Consider the following 18,795-nt stretch of genomic DNA (forward strand, 5'->3'; position numbering starts at 1 on the left):
CTAACAACTTCGAAACTAATGTAGAACAAATAGTTCTCATTCCCTGATCGGGATTAGAGACAAAGTCATGTAAAATTTGATGAGGTGATGGGAATAGTTGTTTTTTTTTTTAAATAGTTTTAACTTATGATCTCCACTCTTTATAATTATCAAACCACGACATCAAATTTTTAATGTAGACAAGGATAAAATTTCAAATACATGAGTAATGTTAGGGATATTACAAGTCTACAACTATAACTATATGAAAGTTACAAATTGATGTATCACCAATCACCAAAACATCTTTCAAACATTCATTTATTAGATGATTGAAATCCATGATACGAAACTTTTTATACACGATACGATACATATCGCATATTGTACGATATTGACAACTATGACAATACTAGTTAACCCAAAACCATTCTTTGAATAATTTGTCCGGGAAGCCTGTCATTGTGAAACTCAAGTGGGGAATTGAGTGTTGAAGAGTACTATCAGCTTTGTCAAATTGTTCCACACAGTAGCACTAGTATTTATTTAAGCAACGCATCATCAAGTTCATACAAAAGAAAAGCCTACCTTAATATGTTAGCCTTCTTGAGAATGGATGAGAGAATTGAGAGGTTGAATCAGGTTGCTCTACAAGGAAATATTGATGCCTTTTTCATCATAATTCGAGAGGATGTAAAACTTTTGAAGCACATTGATAAGCGTCCATTTGTTGATACTCCTTTACACAAATCTGCATCTGCTGGGCATTTCCCATTTTCCCTTGAGATGATGATATTAAAGCCCTCTTTTGTCAGCAAGCGAAATCTAGATGGGTATACCCCCATTTACCTTGCTCTACTGAATGGGCATACAGAGATGGTGCGTCAGCTTCTACAACACAATGCGGACCTATTCGTGTCAAAGGAAGGGAGTGTATGACTCCTTTGCATTATGCAACAACAACAAAAGATCACCTTGCTTTATTAGAAATTTATTTATCAATCTGTCCTGATTCTATTACAGATATGACAACACGAAATGAGACTGCTCTTCATATTGCCCTCAAATACAACAATTTGGAGGCTTTTAAATTCTTGGTGGGATGGCTCCTAAGGGAGTGGCCTTATTGGAGGGAAATCCTAAAGCAGAAGGATGTGGAAGGCAACACTATATTGCACATTGCAGTATCCAAAAATCAAACCCGGGCAAGCTCTCTCTCTTTTCCTTAGTTATAATTTTTAATTCCAAATTAACATCTACTTCTAAAAATAAAATAAAATAAAAGAACCAAAAAGCATCTACTTAGGTTGCGTTTGTACATATAAGTTGCTGGAAAATTGTGTTTTATTGAGTTTAAAATGAGCATTTGTAAAAATAAAAATAAAAACTGTGAGTTGTGGTTGTAAAACAGAGTTTTGAGTATTAAAAACGCTATTTTAATCTTCCAACATCTAATCAAACGAAGACTCGTAACAAATGTCTAGGAACAAGAATAGGGTCAATAGTCTCTGCCGTTGCAAGTCCTTCTCCTTCCGCGGAGACGGCCCTCTTTTTTTTTTCTTTTGTTTGTTCACCGCGGCATGAAATCATGAAGAAGCTAGAATAACTCAAAAAGAGAGCGGCACTTAAATAAATAATATGAATAATAAGATACAAAATAAAAGTTTCTCAATACACTTCAACTCAATTTTTTGCCAAGAGTCTTGTAATTCAATTGTTGGTTGGCATCTCATGGTGTTTTTAACTAAGACATTCTAGGTTGAAATTCCCCTTCTCCCAACCATCAAAGAAAAAAAAAATATAACAAAACAAAACCTCAATATTCTATTACACTAAAATGCATAGTGTTGGAAATAAATGAGATATTACTTGACTTTTTCTTGGAATTTACACAAAATGATATTACCAAAAGAGGTGGTCGAGATGAGGTGTGGACCAAGTTGCTATCTTGAGACAAATCGTGTCGTCTACGGTCTATCCGATGCAGTTAGACAAATGATTTCTGCACATTGTCCCCAAGATACAACAGTCCAACCACCTTTGCTGGTTATCTTAGTGAGCCTACACTGCTTGTAGGATAAAAGCTCTCTATAGCACTTTCTTTTTCTAGAAAATAGAGTAAAAAATAAAATATTTTTGTGAATAGTAAGAAACAGCAGATGGTGAGTGATTAGAACAATAATAAAATTGTTTTGAAAGTTGTAGCTTGGTAAACCAAAAAGATGTGTTTTTTAAACTTTTATTTCTTCCTCAATATATATATAATATCCAGTCATGTAACTTGCCCCTAGCCAAAGAATCAAAACGTCTTATATCAATTAAATGGGTCATAAAGCTATTGAAAACAAATCAATAGGCCATAACGTGGCTGAACTTTATTACAAATCCTTTTAAAAAGCTTCAGAATATATATTACAAATATTGCTAGCTGTTTTGACTTTCCATTAATATCACATTAATTTCTAGAAATTTCCTAATTAAAAACTATTGACAATAGCTATCCAAATTTTGGATTATATTTGAATTTCAAATTTTAGCAATCAACATATCCGTCCTTAAGGGATAATTGATTTCCTCAATTCACATAAATGAGTATTAAAATAAAAATATGATATTTTTGTAAAAATATCCAACACATAGTAATTTCCATCTTAATGTACAAGATCAAAGAGTCTAGAAAAAATAACCATCTTTCATTTTATTATGAAACCTATCTTGATGACATTTATGGTTGCAATACTTCAATATTGTAGATGGTTTTTCCATCATTCACAAATCAAATAAAAATTATATTTATTATCTTATTATATTTTATAAATTATTTTAACTAAAATACTATTTAGTGTTACAAAGTTTTAAAAATAAAATGAGAGAGAAAAGAAGAACTCCCAAACTAATTAGTGTTACAAAGTTTTAAAAATAAAATAAATAAAAAAAGAGAGAAAAGAAGAACTCCTAAATGAATTGTACAGAAACATAATTATAGGGCCAATGGGCCCGAAATCTATGTTGGGTCGGCCCAAGGGTACTTGTAAAGCTAAAAGCCCAACTCAAAAGTGTTAATTGGTCCGAGGATAAGGAATGCCCATCTATGAGACAATGTGGGAAGAGGAAGAAGTCATGGTTGGATAAAACATTCCAAAGTATGATGTCCGAGGAGGGAAATGGTCTCGGCTATCTGTAGCCAAGGATGGGAACATTCTCGGCTACCTGTAGTCGAGATGGAAAAGGGTGATCTGGCAATTCAAGGGTGTTACTACTAAAAATCCAGAGCGTAAAGATGAAGATGGTGAAGGTAAAAGATAAGAAGGGAGGATGCGAAATATCTGGGATAAAGCTGCTACCACCGCATTGAAGGCTCTGCAACTACTTCTCTGGCCGCATTAATGAGGAAGTGATGCCTGAACGTCATACTTTAGTCTTCCAGTTACCGCCAAAGACTTCAAGGGAAAGGATGATGGGACAAGTATCTAAATGAGGACTTTGATCCACACGTGGAGGAAGGGAAGAAGGATGAGGATGATATAAAAGGCAGATGGAGGACAGAAAGAGGGGGGGACAAGAAACCATTTTACATTGCAGTAAACACTGAATAGTAGTAAAAAAATTGTTCTCGGCATTTGTTTGAGGAGATTTTCTATTAGTCAATGGTCATGGTGTATGAGTGTAGCAATCTAGCCTAACATTTACGTTATCCAACATCCATAAACCTATATTGGAAGCCCACTCTCTATAAATTTTATTGTTTTGAGCTCCTTGGGCCAGTTCCCTCCGTACTATTGGGTCCTGGTGCAATTTGTGTCCTTACAATTGGCGCCTCTGTGGGAATCTTGTGTTTTAGGAGAGGTAGCGTGATGGCAGGTTCAGGGCCACACCATGCAGAGTCTTTGGGGTCCCAGCATGAAGACCATTTTCAACATCTAGAGCAGGAAAGAGATCAAGAGGGCAGCGTGCATACAGGGCACACTATTAGGAGTCAGTCACGAAGTGGAAGCAGAACCCTCCCTAAAGACGATGCTAAGGCCATGCAGAAGGAAACTGATTGTTTGAAAAGGAAGCTGCGTCGTGCAAGACGGAAATGAACACCCTTTTTATTCTGATCCTTCTTCTGATGACTCCCAAGGTAGCAATTATAGGCCCAGATCAAGAACTCCTCCTAGTGAAACTTACTCGTATGAGACGGGAGACCTTCATGATCGAAGGGGAAAGAAATCTTCTTCCAGGGGCTTGGAAAATGATGCTATGGGAAAGCGTTGCACCAACTTTCCAAGTCACCTTTCACACGAAGGATAGAGAAAGGAAAACTACCTCGGCATTTCACCCAACCAAATTTCACCATCTATAATGGCTGAACAGACCCCGTCGAGCATGTGACCCATTTCAATCAGCGAATGGCGGTCCATTCTAAAAATGAGACTTTAATGTGCAAGGTTTTTCCCTCCAGTTTGGGGCCTGTTGCAATGAGGTGGTTTAATGGCTTAAGGGCAGAGTCTATTGATTCTTACATGGAACTCACCATGGAATTTGGGTCTCGTTTTGTTACTTGTAGTAGAGTTCATCGGCCTCTAGATTCACTATTGTCCATGGCCATGAGGGAGGGGGAGACACTGAAAACATATTCAGATAGGTATTGGGAGATGTTTAATGAGATTGATGGTGATTTTGACGAGGTGGTGATCAACACTTTCAAAGTCGGCCTTCCAACTGAGCACGACTTAAGGAAATCCCTCACCAAGAAACCTATAAAGAGTGTACATCGGCTCATGGATCATATTGATGAATACAAACGGGTTGAAGAAGATCAACAGCAAAGTAAAGGGAAGGCAAAGGTTATCTCTCAAGAAAGGAGAGATTTCAGGTCGGACAGGTACAACAACAAATGGCCTTGAAGAGACTTTGCCGGGCAATCTGGTTCAGCTCCTTCTCAGGTGGTGAATACTGTGTTTCGTGAACCTGTGCAGCAGGTGTTAGAGAAAAATTCGTCATGAACCATACTTTAGGTGGCCCAATAAGATGGCAGGAGACCCTATGAAACGTAATCAGAACCTCCATTATTACTATCATCAAGAAAAATGTCATACCACTGAAAATTGTAGGACCCTGTGGAGTTATTTGGATCAGTTGGTCAGAGAGGGAAAGTTGAAGCAGTTTATGAATCAGCCCAATGGGTAGGGAAATCAGGCTGGCTCGGTAAGTCAAGGCAGTAATACTTTAAGGCCTCATCTGGGTACAATCAATGTTATTTTCGCCGCTCCAGTTAGGACTGGTTCTTGCCCTACTAAGGTGATGTCAGTATCACAAATCCTTGCCGAGGAGATTAACTTCGAGCCGAAGAGGGTTAAGGGAAATCCTCCACCTATTTTAGGTTTCTCTGAAGAAGACAAAGTGGGAACTATCCAACCGCATGATGATGCATTAGTAATTACGTTGAGGATAGGGGGCAACGATGTGAAAAGAGTAATGGTTGACCAAGGAAGTGAGGCTGACATTATGTATCCTGACTTATTTAAGGGGCTCAACTTAAGGCTTGAAGACCTTACAGCTTACGATTCGCCATTAATAAGCTTTGAAGGGAAAGCTATCATTCTGAAAGAGCAGATTCGATTACCTGTGCAGTCAGGGCCAATGGTTGTAGATGTAGATTTCATTGTAGTAGACGTTTATTCTCCCTACATGGCTATTGTGGCAAGGCCTTGGTTGCATGCCCTAGGTGCTGTCTCCTCAACCCTACATGTCAAGGTGAAGTTTCCATTTGGGGAATAAATCGAAGAAATTGTTGGAAGCCAATTTGCGGCTAGGCAATGTATAACAACTGCAGTCATACACCAGACTGAGCAAGAGTCGTCAACCTCGGCGGGGGAAAGTTCATAGCAATTAATGTCATCGGCCAGGCCAAAGGTGGCCGAGGTCGAGGAGCCCGCATGTGAGGAATTGGAGAAGGTCATTATTGACACTGATGTTAAAAAATTCTTTCAGGTGGGAATTCAACTGCCACCTCAGGAGAAGGAGGAGCTGGTTAGGTTTTTGAAAAAGAACGTGGATGTATTCGCATGGAATGCTTATGAAGCCCCGGGCGTTGATCCAAATTTCATTTGCCATTCTTTGAATGCCAATCCGACTGTGGTGCTGAGAAGGCAACCACCTCGGCGCTCATCTAGGGAGCATGCTGAGGCTGTTAAGGAAGAGGTACTTAAACTCAAGAGGGCCGGTGCTATTAAAGAAGTGTTTTATCCAGAATGGCCTGCACATACTGTGGTAGTGAATAAGGCTTGCCCTAAAGATTCATTCCCAATGCCTCGCATAGATCAACTGGTAGATGCTACTGTTGGGTACCCTCGGATGAGCTTTTTGAACGCTTTTCAAGGTTATCACCAAATACCACTGGCGTTGGAGGATCAGGAGAAAACAGCCTTTGTCACTCCTACAGGAAATTATCATTATAAGGTGATGCCTTTTGGTCTGAAGAATGCAGGGGCTACCTATCAGAGGATGATGACCAGGATGTTTGAACCCTAATTGGGAAAAACAATTGAAGTATACGTGGATGACATGGTGGTAAAGAGTAAAATAGTTTCTGCGCATATATCAGACTTGGATGATACTTTTCAAATGTTAAGAAAGCACAAGTTATGTCTTAATGCTTCTAAGTGTTCTTTTGGAGTGGGATCTGGTAAGTTCTTGGGTTATATGGTAACTCATAGAGGAATCGAAGTCAATCCTGCCCAGGTCAAAGCAATCAATAGCTTACAACCACCTCGGAATCCAAAAGAAGTGCAAAGACTGACAGGGATGACTGCTGCCCTCAATCGTTTCATTTCACGATCCGCAAACAAGTGCAGACCTTTCTTCCAATTATTGAATAAATGGAAAGGATTCAAATGGACCGAGGAATGTGCTTTTGCTTTTCAGCAGCTTAAGAAGTATCTTTCGCGCCCACCCATTATGTCTCGGCCAGAAGTGGATGAGGTTCTGTTTGCATATATTGTTGTAGCTAACCATGTTGTTAGCTTGGTTCTGATACGGGTTGATAGTAATGTACAGAAACCAATTTATTACATGAGCAAATCTTTGCATGAGGCCGAGGTGCGTTATCTGCCATTGGAGAAAGCAATCCTAGCCGTGATGCATGCTACGCGTAAACTCCCCCATTATTTTCAATCTCACACGGTGGTGGTCCTAACTCAACTTCCTCTTAAATCTGTACTTCAGAGTGCAGATTACACAAGTAGGATCGCTAAATGGGGTACCATCTTAGGGACTTTTGACGTCAAGTATATACATCGCACCTCTGTAAAGGGTCAAGTGCTCGCTAATCTGGTTGCAGAATTTGCTGAGCCTTCAGTAGAAGATAATGCTAAGAGATTTGGCATGGATGATAAATCAGTTAGCGTAATCACATGCAAGGAACCTTTAGTGTGGAAATTTTATGTTGATGGGGCAGCAAATCAAAGAGGATCAGGCGTGGGGCTAGTAGTGGTAACCCCTAAGGGACTTACACTGGAAAAATCCTTAAGACAAGGGTTCTCGGCTACGAATAATGAAGCTGAGTATGAAGCTTTAATGGTAGGAATGGATATGGTTCAGAAAATGGGTGGAAAGGCGGTTCAAATGTTCTCGGATTCACAATTAGTTGTAGGTCAGGTGGAAGGAAAATTGGAAGCTAGAAATCCGAGAATGCAGGAATATCTAACCCAAGCCAAGTACTTACAATCCAAATTAAAGTCTTTTACTTTGTCACATGTACCCAAAAGTGGAAACACCCATGCGGATTCTTTAGCCACCCCCGCCACATCCTCGGCGCAAGGTTTGCCTCGGGTTATTCTCATTGAAGATTTGTGTAGGCCAACTAGAAGCGGTGGTAATCACATCCAAGTTCATCAAGTCAAAGTGGGGTCTAGCTAGATGGACCCTGTAGTGTCCTTTCTTAAGGATGACATATTACTAGAAGAGAAAGCTAAGGCAGATAAAGTGCGCAGGAAAGCACCTCGGTTTTGGCTGTCCGAGGATCAGAAACTATACAAACGTTCTTTTTCAGGGCCATACTTATTGTGTATACATCCTGATGCAACGGAATTGCTTTTGGAAGAGTTGCACGAAGGGATTTGTGGAAGTCACACAAGAGGACGATCTTTAGCGCACAGAGCCCTTACGCAGGGGTATTGGTGGCCTAATATGTAGTGAGAAGCTCAGGATTATGCAAGGAAGTGTGACCAATGTCAGAGGTTCGCTCCCAACATACATCAACTAGGAGGTATTCTTAATCCTCTGACAAGTCCTTGGCCTTTTGCACAGTGGGGCTTGGACATTATGGGACCCTTCCCAAAGGCATGAAGGAATAGGAGGTGGCTGCTTGTCGGAACAAATTATTTCACTAAGTGGGTGGAAGCAGAGCTGTTATCTAATATTAGAGATGTTGATGCGAAGAAGTTTGTTTGGAAAAGTATCGTCACTCGGTTTGGAATTCCTCACACTCTCATCTCAGATAATGGTTTGCAATTTGACAGTAAAGCTTTTAGAAGGTAGTGTTGTGATCTGGGCATCACTAACAGGTACTCTACACCAGCTTATCCCCTGGGAAATGGGCAAGCTGAAGCAGTCAACAAAGTTATAGTTAGTGGACTCAAGAAAAGGCTAGATGATGCCAAGGGTAGGTGGATAGAAGAGTTGCCGCACATTCTGTGGACGTATCGAACTACGCCTCAAAGATCCACTAGAGAGACACCATTCTCTATGACTTATGGGGCAGAGGCTGTGATCCCTTTGGAAACTGGGTTTCCGACGATGAGACCGAGCACTTTTACCCCCAGCAACAATGATAGTTTACTAGAAAGGAGCCTAGACCTAGTTGAAGAGCGACGAGAGACTACTATGGTCCAGTTGGCTTATTATCAACAAAAACTCAAACAGGGATACGATTCTCGCGTGAAGTTGAGGCCATTTGCCCGTGGAGATTTAGTGTTAAAGAAAGTTTTAGGTACTGCCAAAAACCCAGCATGGGGAAAATTGGGGCCTAACTGGGAAGGGCTTTATCGTATCACTTCAGTAGCTGGTATAGGGGCATATTATCTTATAGATTTGGATGAAAAACTTGTACGACATCTCTGGAATGTAAGTAACCTGCGAAGGTACTATTATTAATGAAAGGCACTTCTACCACTTTTGTTCTGTTCTATTATTCTTGCATTATACTGATTATTATGTCCATTCTTACTAAGTATCAAACATAAACTTGGTCATGTTTGGCTCCTCGGACTACATACCTTGTGGAAATTGATATCTTTAAAAATGTTAAACAGAACCTTAGTTACGTCTGGTCCTCGGATCATCTACTTTGGAAAAATTAACATTTCAATTCATTCTTACTAAGTATCAAACAGAAACTTGGTCATGTTTGGCTCCTCGGACTACATACCTTGTGGAAATTGATATCTTTATAAATGTTAAACAGAACATTAGTTACGTCTGGTCCTCAGATCATCTACTTTGGGAAAATTAACATTTAAATTCATTCTTACTAAGTATCAAACAGAAACTTGGTCATGTTTGGCTCCTCGGACCACATACATTGTGGAAATTGATATCTTTATAAATGTTAAACAGGACCTTAGTTACGTCTGGTCCTCGGATCATCTACTTTGGAAAAATTAACATTTCAATTCATTCTTACTAAGTATCAAACAGAAACTTGGTCATGTTTGGCTCCTCGGACCACATATCTTGTGAAAATTGATATCTTTATAAATGTTAAACAGAACCTTAGTTACGCCTGATCCTCGGATCATCTACTTTGGAGAAATTAACCTTGCAGTTCATTATTTTATTAAGTATCAAACAGAAACTTGGTCATGCTTGGTTCCTTGGACCACATACCTTGTAGAAATTGATATTATTGTTACATTTGATCCTCGGATCATCTACTTTTAAAAAAATATCACACTTTAATTCCCTTTTCTTATTGTCAAGCTAAAGTGTGGTTGTGCCTGAGTCCTCAGGTCACATACTGTGACGTTTCGTTGAGTATTCAATGATCTCTAACCATATATAGTTATACATTATTATGCTGTTAAGCTTCAAGTTGTTTCTTCTTTTTCATATGAGTGTGAACAAAAGTTGGCACTTTGTCTATCAAGTTTGACGATTCCCACCGTAGTAAGAAGTGGACAGCAATTCATGAGCATTACTTAAAGCATTTGCAAGTATAATGACCTTATTCACTATATTTTCTATGCTGGTTTGCTTCTTTAAGATTATTAGTTAGCATGAGAAAGGTAAAATGTTGTTCTATTATATTGCAGAAATAATAAGTAGAATGACATATTTGTAGCAAGTACAATTCAAAACTGTGATATAAAGAACTCGTTCTCTTCATTAATGGAAAGTATTTGTAAGTACATTCACAAGTCAATACATCAAACAGAAAGAAAGAGGAAACTAAAAGGAGGAGGAGTGATCATGGCTTCACTTTGATTTTCAACTGGCCTTTGGGATCCTTTGGAGGAACAATTTGGGCCAAGGAGTCATCAGCTTTCCCTTTGTCCTTTGGGTCTTCCTCTATAGTTATGGACAAAGTTGCGAGGACAATCTCCATTTTTTCACTGGTCTTTTTGTCTGGGGAGGGTTCCTTAGGATCAGTGGGAAGCTGTGTACTTTCCTGTGTTACCCCTTGTGTTGACTCAGCTTCCTGTGAGACTTGAGGTTCAGTGGAAGCAAGATCCTTAACGGCCTCGATAGTGGAAGGACCAATGTCGGCCTTGGTTTGAGTGGAGGCAGTGACCCGGATGGCCGGGGGTATGTAAGCATTTTCTGCCTTCCAAAGGGGAGAGGAATCATCAACCCCAGCTCGGGATAGTGCCTCCCTCCACACTTCAATGCAGTAATCCCTACATACCTCTGGCACTTCAGCTTTAAAGTTCTCAGTGGTTTCAGCTACTCCTACTTCATAGCCATCCTGCTCGGCCTGATCTATTGCTTTCTCAGCCTCCTCTTTGGCTTTGATAATAGCCTCTTCTTTGCTTTTGAGGGCCTCCTCCTTCGCCCTCTCGGATTCTTTCAAATCTTTCTTCAGATCTTCAATCAGTTTCTTTGCTGCCACAAAGTTTTCATCCGCCTGCCTAAGTTGCAGTCTTTGATCCTCGGTCTGCTTTACAATGTTTTTAAGGAAGCCTCCAAGCCAGCTTTTTCACTTTCTGCTTTACACAAATTAGCCGTGACTTTTTGCAATTTCTTTTCCTTCAGTTCAAGGATTCTTTGGGTATTTTCGAGCCTTAATTCTTCTGATTTAAGGGATTTGTACGTGCTGGCAGCTATTTCCTCGGCCCTATGAGCAGATTGAACAGCTTGCATGCAAAGTTGTGAAAACAGCAAAATAATCATGCATATTTGAAAGTTTTGAAACAAAGGAAAAAGATCATATTTAGCTTAGATCCTTACCATAGCAAGCTCTTTCTTCAATGTCAGAAAGACATTTTGATCTCTAATCCTTCTTAGCTCATCCATGTCCTCGGGCAGCAGTAATGCTTGTTCCACCGCGTCTGCTATACACGCAGCTATTCCTTCATCGGAATTCCTAATGGAGGCATCAGCAGTAACTGCGTGGTCATCCATAGTCATTTGAGGAGCCCAAATTGGGGCTTGTACAATAGTGTGCAACTCGATCCGTTTGTCTGATCTTGTCTGCGTTGTACGAGCTTATTTCCCTCCTTTCTCGGGCTCTATGTCCTTGGGAAAAGAGTCTTTTCCTCCATCAATTACCTCTTTCCCTTTCGGTTGATCCCTTTTTCTTTTATGATCAACTTGGTCAGTGCGTTGGGATTAGATTGGCGGAGGAGGAGGGAGTTTGGTTTGATGGCCTTTCTCGGCACCCTTATCTTTGGATTTCATTTGGGGCACCTTAGGGAGTTCCTGAGTACCTACTTGAGCCTCCAAGATGTCTTTAAGACTTTCTTTTGGCTTGCGTTGAATGCCCATATTATCAGGTTGATGGGTGAAGTCTTGTGGGATGTCGGAGGGTGTGCTGAGGTGGAAACTTGGTCTTTAGGAGAAGGGGGTCAGTTAAAGGCTTCAAACTCGTCTTCAGAGTTTGAAACCTCAACGATTTCTTCTTCTTCTTCCTTTATGATAGGTCGCGAGGAAGATCCTTCACCCACTGCAGGTTGTGTCGGAAGAGAGGTGAGAAGAACACCTTCTAGTATAAGTTGTAGTGATTGAATGTCTTGTGGAATGGGAGTGCCCTCGGGCAAGAGAAAACCTTCGACCGCAACGCTAATCCAAGGTAGCCGAGGATATTTGGCCTTGATTACGCACTTCGGCACCTGAAAAGCTGTGGAAATCAGATTGTAGCCGAGGATTAAGTGTGCTGCGCGAAGTTGATTATCTGAGTGCACAAACACTTCGGCCTTCAGAATCTTGTCTAAGCGTGCGAAATTAACAAGGTGAGCGTGATGAGCAGTTGCGTGTGGGTCTGCAAAATTGTTGTAAAGAAGAACAAGGTTATAATAAACAAAAAAAAAATCTAATACTACATAGTATCATTTCGAGCAAGTTTCTGTGTAGGTGATAATCTCACCGCTCTCAGATAATCCCTAGTAACTGTCCCCATGGGGATTCTCATTCCTCCTTCTATGAAGGCTATCATGGGGATCACAACCTCCCCGGTTTCTCTCTTTGCGTGCCACTCTCCTTCCTTGCAGTATTTGACAGACATGCCTCGTGGGATTCTATAGGTAACCTTAAATTGCTCTATTTTCTCATCACTATCCACTAAAGATGCAAATCTACCCATTTTTTCTAAGAATTGGGTATGGAGGTGGTGGGAAGGTTAAGAAAGCAAAGATAGCCGAGGATAAAGAAATGCACAGGAACAGAAGAGAAAAAGAAAGATAATGAAAAAAGGAATTTGAGAGAACTTACTTTAGAGTGATAACGTCACCTCGGCCTAACTCTTGGGTAATGTGAGGACGCGTGTGGAGTGCAAGGATGGGTAAATTTGTTGTGCAAACTTTATAATGGTTAAGGGATTTTGAATTGATAGTATTTATATCATTGGTGGTTATAACAGAGGGAAACTTCCCGCCTGTGTCCCTATGCAAGCCTCAACCGTTGGATGGGCATCGTGTGGTCGAGCGTGGGGAACAAGAAGCCGTCAAAATTTAATTAGGAATTGCCCCGTATACCAAAACGCCAGAAGCATGCCATGAGAAGTTCAGAAGGCGCCATCCTAGCAACAGAAGCGCATGGTAAATAGGGGTTACGGGGGACATGTGTCGAGATCCTCATTCCTCCCAAGAAAGTAGAAATAAGAATCCCGAGGGGCTATTGTAGGGCCAATGGGCCCGAAATCAATGTTGGGCCGGCCCAAGGGTACTTGTAAAGCTGAAAGCCCAACCTGAAAGTGTTAATTGGTCCGAGGATAAGGAATGCCCGTCTATGAGACAATGTGGGAAGAGGAAAAAGTCATAGTTGGATAAAACATTCCAAAGTATGATGTCCGAGGATGGAAATGCTCTCGGCTATCTATAACTGAGGATGGGAACATTCTCGGCTACCTGTAGCCGAGATGGAAAAGGGTGATCTGGCAATTCAAGGGTGTTACTATTGAAAATCCAAAGCGTAAAGATGAAGATAGTGAGGATAGAAGATAAGAAGGGAGGATGCGAAATATCTGGGATAAAGCTGCTACCACTACATTGAAGACTCTGCAACTACTTCTCTGGCCGCATTAATGAGGAAGTGATGCCTGAACGTCATACTTTAGTCTTCTAGTTACCACCAAAGACTTCAAGGGAAAGGGTGATGGGACAAGTATCTAAATGAGGACTCTAATCCACACGTGGAGGAAGGGAAGAAGGATGAGGATGATATAAAAGGCGGATGAAGGACAGAAAGAGGGGAAGACGAGAAACCATTTTACATTGCAGTAAACACTGAATAGTAGTAAAAAATTGTCCTCGGCATTTGTTTGAGGAGATTTTCTGTTAGTCAATGGTCATGGTGTATGAGTGTAGCAATCTAGCCTAACATTTACGTTATCCAACATCCATAAACCTATATTGGAAGCCCACTCTCTATAAATTTTATTGTTTTGGGCTCCTTGGGCCAGTTCCCTCCGTATTATTGGGTTCTGGTGCAATTTGTGTCCTTACAATAATGATAATATCAAACTGTAAAGCATCAAACATAGTCATTACAAAAAAAAAAAAAAAAAAGGGCCAAGCACAGAAATTTAAATATTAAAAAAATGATACAATTTTGATATTGATTGTGGACGACTAAATTTCTTAGTTTGAAATAAATCAAAAAAGTAAAATAGTTTCACAAATGCGAATTTGTATTGATGAATATGTGATACAATTCTCTGTGATTACAAAAGAGTGATCATTTGACTCGATCTCCTTGAAAGATTTGTTGATTGGAATTGTGGTGATGTGATTTTGATTCGAACACAAAATATCATTCAATTTGGCTGAGGAATGGATCAAAGATCTTTGAAATAGAAATACAATGAATCTCTAGCTATGAGCTTGTTAGGAATTCTTTGTTCTTCGCGTTCTTCGTGTTCTTCGTGTTCTTCGTGCGTTCTTCTTTTTTGAAGGTTTGTGGTGGAAGTTCTTTGATGCTTTAGAGGCTTGAATCCATAGAGCTTTGTTGATTTGTGGTTTGTTGAGGTTTCTGGAGGCTTTCGAGCTTGATTCTAGTGAACTTTGAGATCTAGGAAGATGATTTGGATGATTTCTCTTTGAATGTTCTTTGTATTCGAAGGTTTATGACGGAAGTTCTTCGGGGCTTTGGAGGCTTGAATCCGTAGAGCTTCACCAATGTGTAGTTTCTTGACGTTTCTGAAGGCTTTAGGGCTTGATTTCAGCAAAGTTTAAGATCTAGGCAGGTAGTTTGGATGATTCTGCTTCGAATGTTCTTCGTATTCGAGGTTGAAGTTCTTGGAGTTCCTGGAGGCTTCAGGGCTTGATTCCAGCAGAGCTTCTGTACTTCTGAGTGCTTCTGAATCTTCTTTGATGCTACTTATGCTCTAGATGGCTTGGTGTCCCTTTAAATGCCTTAGGAAGGCTTCTATTTATTGGAGTTTGGGGGTGGGTGAGGGACATGTGGCAGAGCCTGATTGGTGACACATGTCACAACCTGATTAGTCCGCTTATATCATCGCTTACACATGCTGGATTGCTTGTGTCATCGCTTACACGTGCAGGGCTACTTATGTCATTGCTTACACATGCTGATGCGTTTTATGCCCCTATTTCATTGACACTTGGCAAATTTCTGTTGGTTTCTGAATAGTGATAGAAAAACCTAGCAGTAGTACGTGGCACTTTGTAATTGGCCGTATTTTGTGGACTTGGTAGTATGATGTGTCAGATTGTGATAGGTCGGGAATTTTCCCTCTCTACCCTGATAACATATTTAGATTTGTTACATAATTTTTTTACAGGGATCATCTACCATAAGAATTAGCTGGATGACCATTTTATTTTTTGAATATTTTGGAGGCCAAGATTTTTTTTTTCCCAAAATTTTAAATCTTTTAAATCTAAATATAGTATTTAATTTTTTTAAAAAAAAATTAGAGGATCATGGCCTCCTTAGCTAGCTCCCTTGCTCTGTGTATAATTTCGTCTCTAGGAACATATAAAAAAGTTATCTTATCTTTTACGCTCCGTTTGTTTCAACGTAAAATATTTTCAAATGTAAAATATTTTACATGTAAATATTTAACTTGTAAAATATTTTACTATAAAACATTTGCAAGTGTTTGGTTAGTGTTCTGAACTAAAAATTGCAAATATAAATCGGTCACCACTAGCCACAGCATACTCAACCACCACCAACCATTGAAAAAACACACCCACTGTAATCTCATCCAATCAGCCACCATCATCCACCTACCCAAACACCCAAGAGCCACCAAAATCACCACCAACCATTCAAAAGACAGCCATCAAAACCACCACCAGCCACCACCAAGGATTCAAAAAACCGCCACCAACTACCAAAAAAAAACCACCAACCACCCAAAAAACAAACAAAAACAACCCAAAAATCCATATTAGAAAGGCAAAAACACCCAAAAACACCCACGAACAAAGAATCTAATCTAAAAATCCAACAACCCAGTAAATCTAGCGGCGGCAAGATCAAAACAGTCACCAGCAAGATCAAAGCAGCTACCAAAAACCCAAGCCGCCGCTCAGCATCTAGATTTCGATGGATTTTGTGAGAGAGATGAGAGGAAGGAGGAGGTGTGAAATTGTGGGTGGCACCGTAGGTGGGTGGCGAAGCTGGTGGGTGGCGCCAATTTGTGGGTGGCGCTGGTAGGTTTTGGGAGAGATGGATTGGTGGGTGAGAGAAGGAATGGGTTGGGTTGTGACTTGTGAGAGAAAACTGAGTAGGAGAGATACCATGACAAGGAGAGATAGTGTGAGAGTTATCGGGACTAGAATTAGTGAGCAAATGTAAAATTTTTTACCAAAATTTTAAGTGTAAAATATTTTACATAAATTTGCTTTGGTTGATTTGGTTGACTGAAAATATTTTACTTTTGATTGAATATTTTACTGCAAAACAAACACCATAAAATAAGAAAATATTTTCCTACAAATATTTTACATCGTAACAAATGGAGCGTTAAAGATTCATTGGCCTTGCAAATTAGAAGTAATAAAACATGATTTAAGAGAGAGGTCTTATGAATTTGGAATAAGAAAAGGGAAGACGGGTGACCTTACTTAAACAAGATCTATTCTATGGTTCATACTTCATACGTCAATGTCCTTGATCATCTCAAAGAAAAGGGATGGCGGTTGAGACTGTTCATGAGTAATATTTTACATATATAGATGATGAGATTTGTGACAGTATTGTATCACTGCATTATGCATGCAGGCTGTGTCTCACTTACTAGATTGGGGTGGGAGATTTGTGAACACAAACGAGAAGAACTTAGAGGGTAAAACAGCGTTGGACATCTTGGAAGGACAATGAAGACAAAGAGTAGACAACAGCGAGATGAGGTTTACACTAGACTGTTCTGGAGCTTTAACAGCTTCATCTTTTCCTACAGTTACTTCTTCTCATGAACATTACCTAAGGCTGCCTAGAAGTTGTGAGAGAAAAAAAAATATTTATTAGTAATCAAGTGAAGAAGCGAATATTAGACGAAAAGCGCAATGCGTTGCTAGTGGTTGCTGCACTACTTGTAACAATGACCTTTCAAGTGACAATCACCCCTCCTAGTGGACTTTAGCAAGATGATCTGCTCAAACCCATACCACTACAGCTGCACTCAGCTCTCCTAGTCTTGCACGGGTATTTTTTAAAGAGTACAATTCCTGTTGGGAAATTTAGACCCCAGTTGATAGAATTAACAAGTTTTAAACCCAAGTTGTTAATTAGATTTATTAAGAATAAAACTTGTTAAAACAAAAAAACATCAATATCATGTCAAAATCATGCAGCAGAAAAATAAATAAGACAAGATATGATGACCCAAGAAACAAACTAGTTTCACAGTAAAAAACCTGGGGAGAAACCTTCCCGAAAAGCAATTCACTATAGTAAAGAGAAGTTTCAGATCTAGTACAAACCTTTGTCCCTAAACTCTACAATCCCCGTAGATGAACTTACAGTAGAAACCTTCTACCGCTTCAGAACCTTTGAACTCTTCAATATATGAATGTCACCCTTTGATGCACGGATCCCAGTACGTGACTCACTCACCAACTTGAGGAAGAAGAATGTTGGCTGCATAGTTCTTCACGTCATCAACAATGAAGATCAAGAAGCTCTTGGTTACAAAACCCTATTGCGCAAGGACGCAATAACTTCTTTTAGAGAGAATAAGGCTTCGGTCACCTTTTTCATGTGTTCTCCTTGTATTCTCTTATATGACGGCCTTTAAAATAAGCCTTATGAATGTCTAGGGTTGGGAGAAAAGAAACCTTATACATACATGTCAGCATGAGCCGAAAATCAGATCTGAAAATCTGAATTTCGTAAAGCTCGATAGATACAACTGTCGAGCTAGCTCTCGAGACCTCGATAGATAGCTATCTGTTGAGAAGCTGTCGAGCTTTAATGAATCCGCACTTCTTCACTTGTTTCTTGGATAGATTTGCATGGCTTCAATACTAAACTTGAACTCTTGTTCTTTGAAGTATTAAACACATCATAGATCTACCCAATTACAAGTAAAGTGCGTTTTGTCAAAGGATTAGCCAATTACATAAAATATGTCATTAACAATTCCAATATCACAGCACCACATAGAGCAGGGTCAGCCATTGCTAAGGAAACAGCCCTTTTTGCGATATTCATGACTGTTAATTCTCTTATATTTTTTACCTCAATCGTAGTAATGGTTGTCCTCGTTCCGCCAAGTGAAATCGTTGGTTGGATTTTATCAATAGTCTCTTTATACCTCTATTTCTGCTATTTTAGTTCATTGATGATCATAATCCAGGCTCCTGACTGGTCCGCTTATATTGTTGGTTTTTTACCATTTATTATCTACAAAGTAATTAGGTTAAGAGCCGCTTTTATCATTTCACTCAAAGAATAGGTTATTTGCTGAATCTTATATGGAAGGAACTAAAAATATATATATAGCCGAGCTTGGAGCTATTGCATCTAGAATGTGTGTCAGGTTGTATTTTTTTTTACTAATAAATTTCGAGAATAAAATTTAGCTTATATAGGCATGGTTGGAAGTACCCAACGCCATCTATGAATATATTGTATGTATGTATAATATTATTGCAATAAAACAGTCTGATTGGATTATCATTGCCTTTTTTTTTCTTTTTCTTTTTT

General features: G+C 39.6%; 1 pseudogene; it reads left to right on the forward strand.

Moving 5' to 3' along the window:
* The first annotated feature begins 591 nt into the window (after nucleotides 1–591).
* On the forward strand, nucleotides 592–18,544 carry LOC142606463 (ankyrin repeat-containing protein BDA1-like; annotated as a pseudogene).
* Nucleotides 18,545–18,795: the final 251 nt, after the last annotated feature.

This window comes from Castanea sativa, chromosome 8 (genome assembly GCF_040712315.1).
Source record: "Castanea sativa cultivar Marrone di Chiusa Pesio chromosome 8, ASM4071231v1".
Taxonomy (NCBI): domain Eukaryota; kingdom Viridiplantae; phylum Streptophyta; class Magnoliopsida; order Fagales; family Fagaceae; genus Castanea; species Castanea sativa.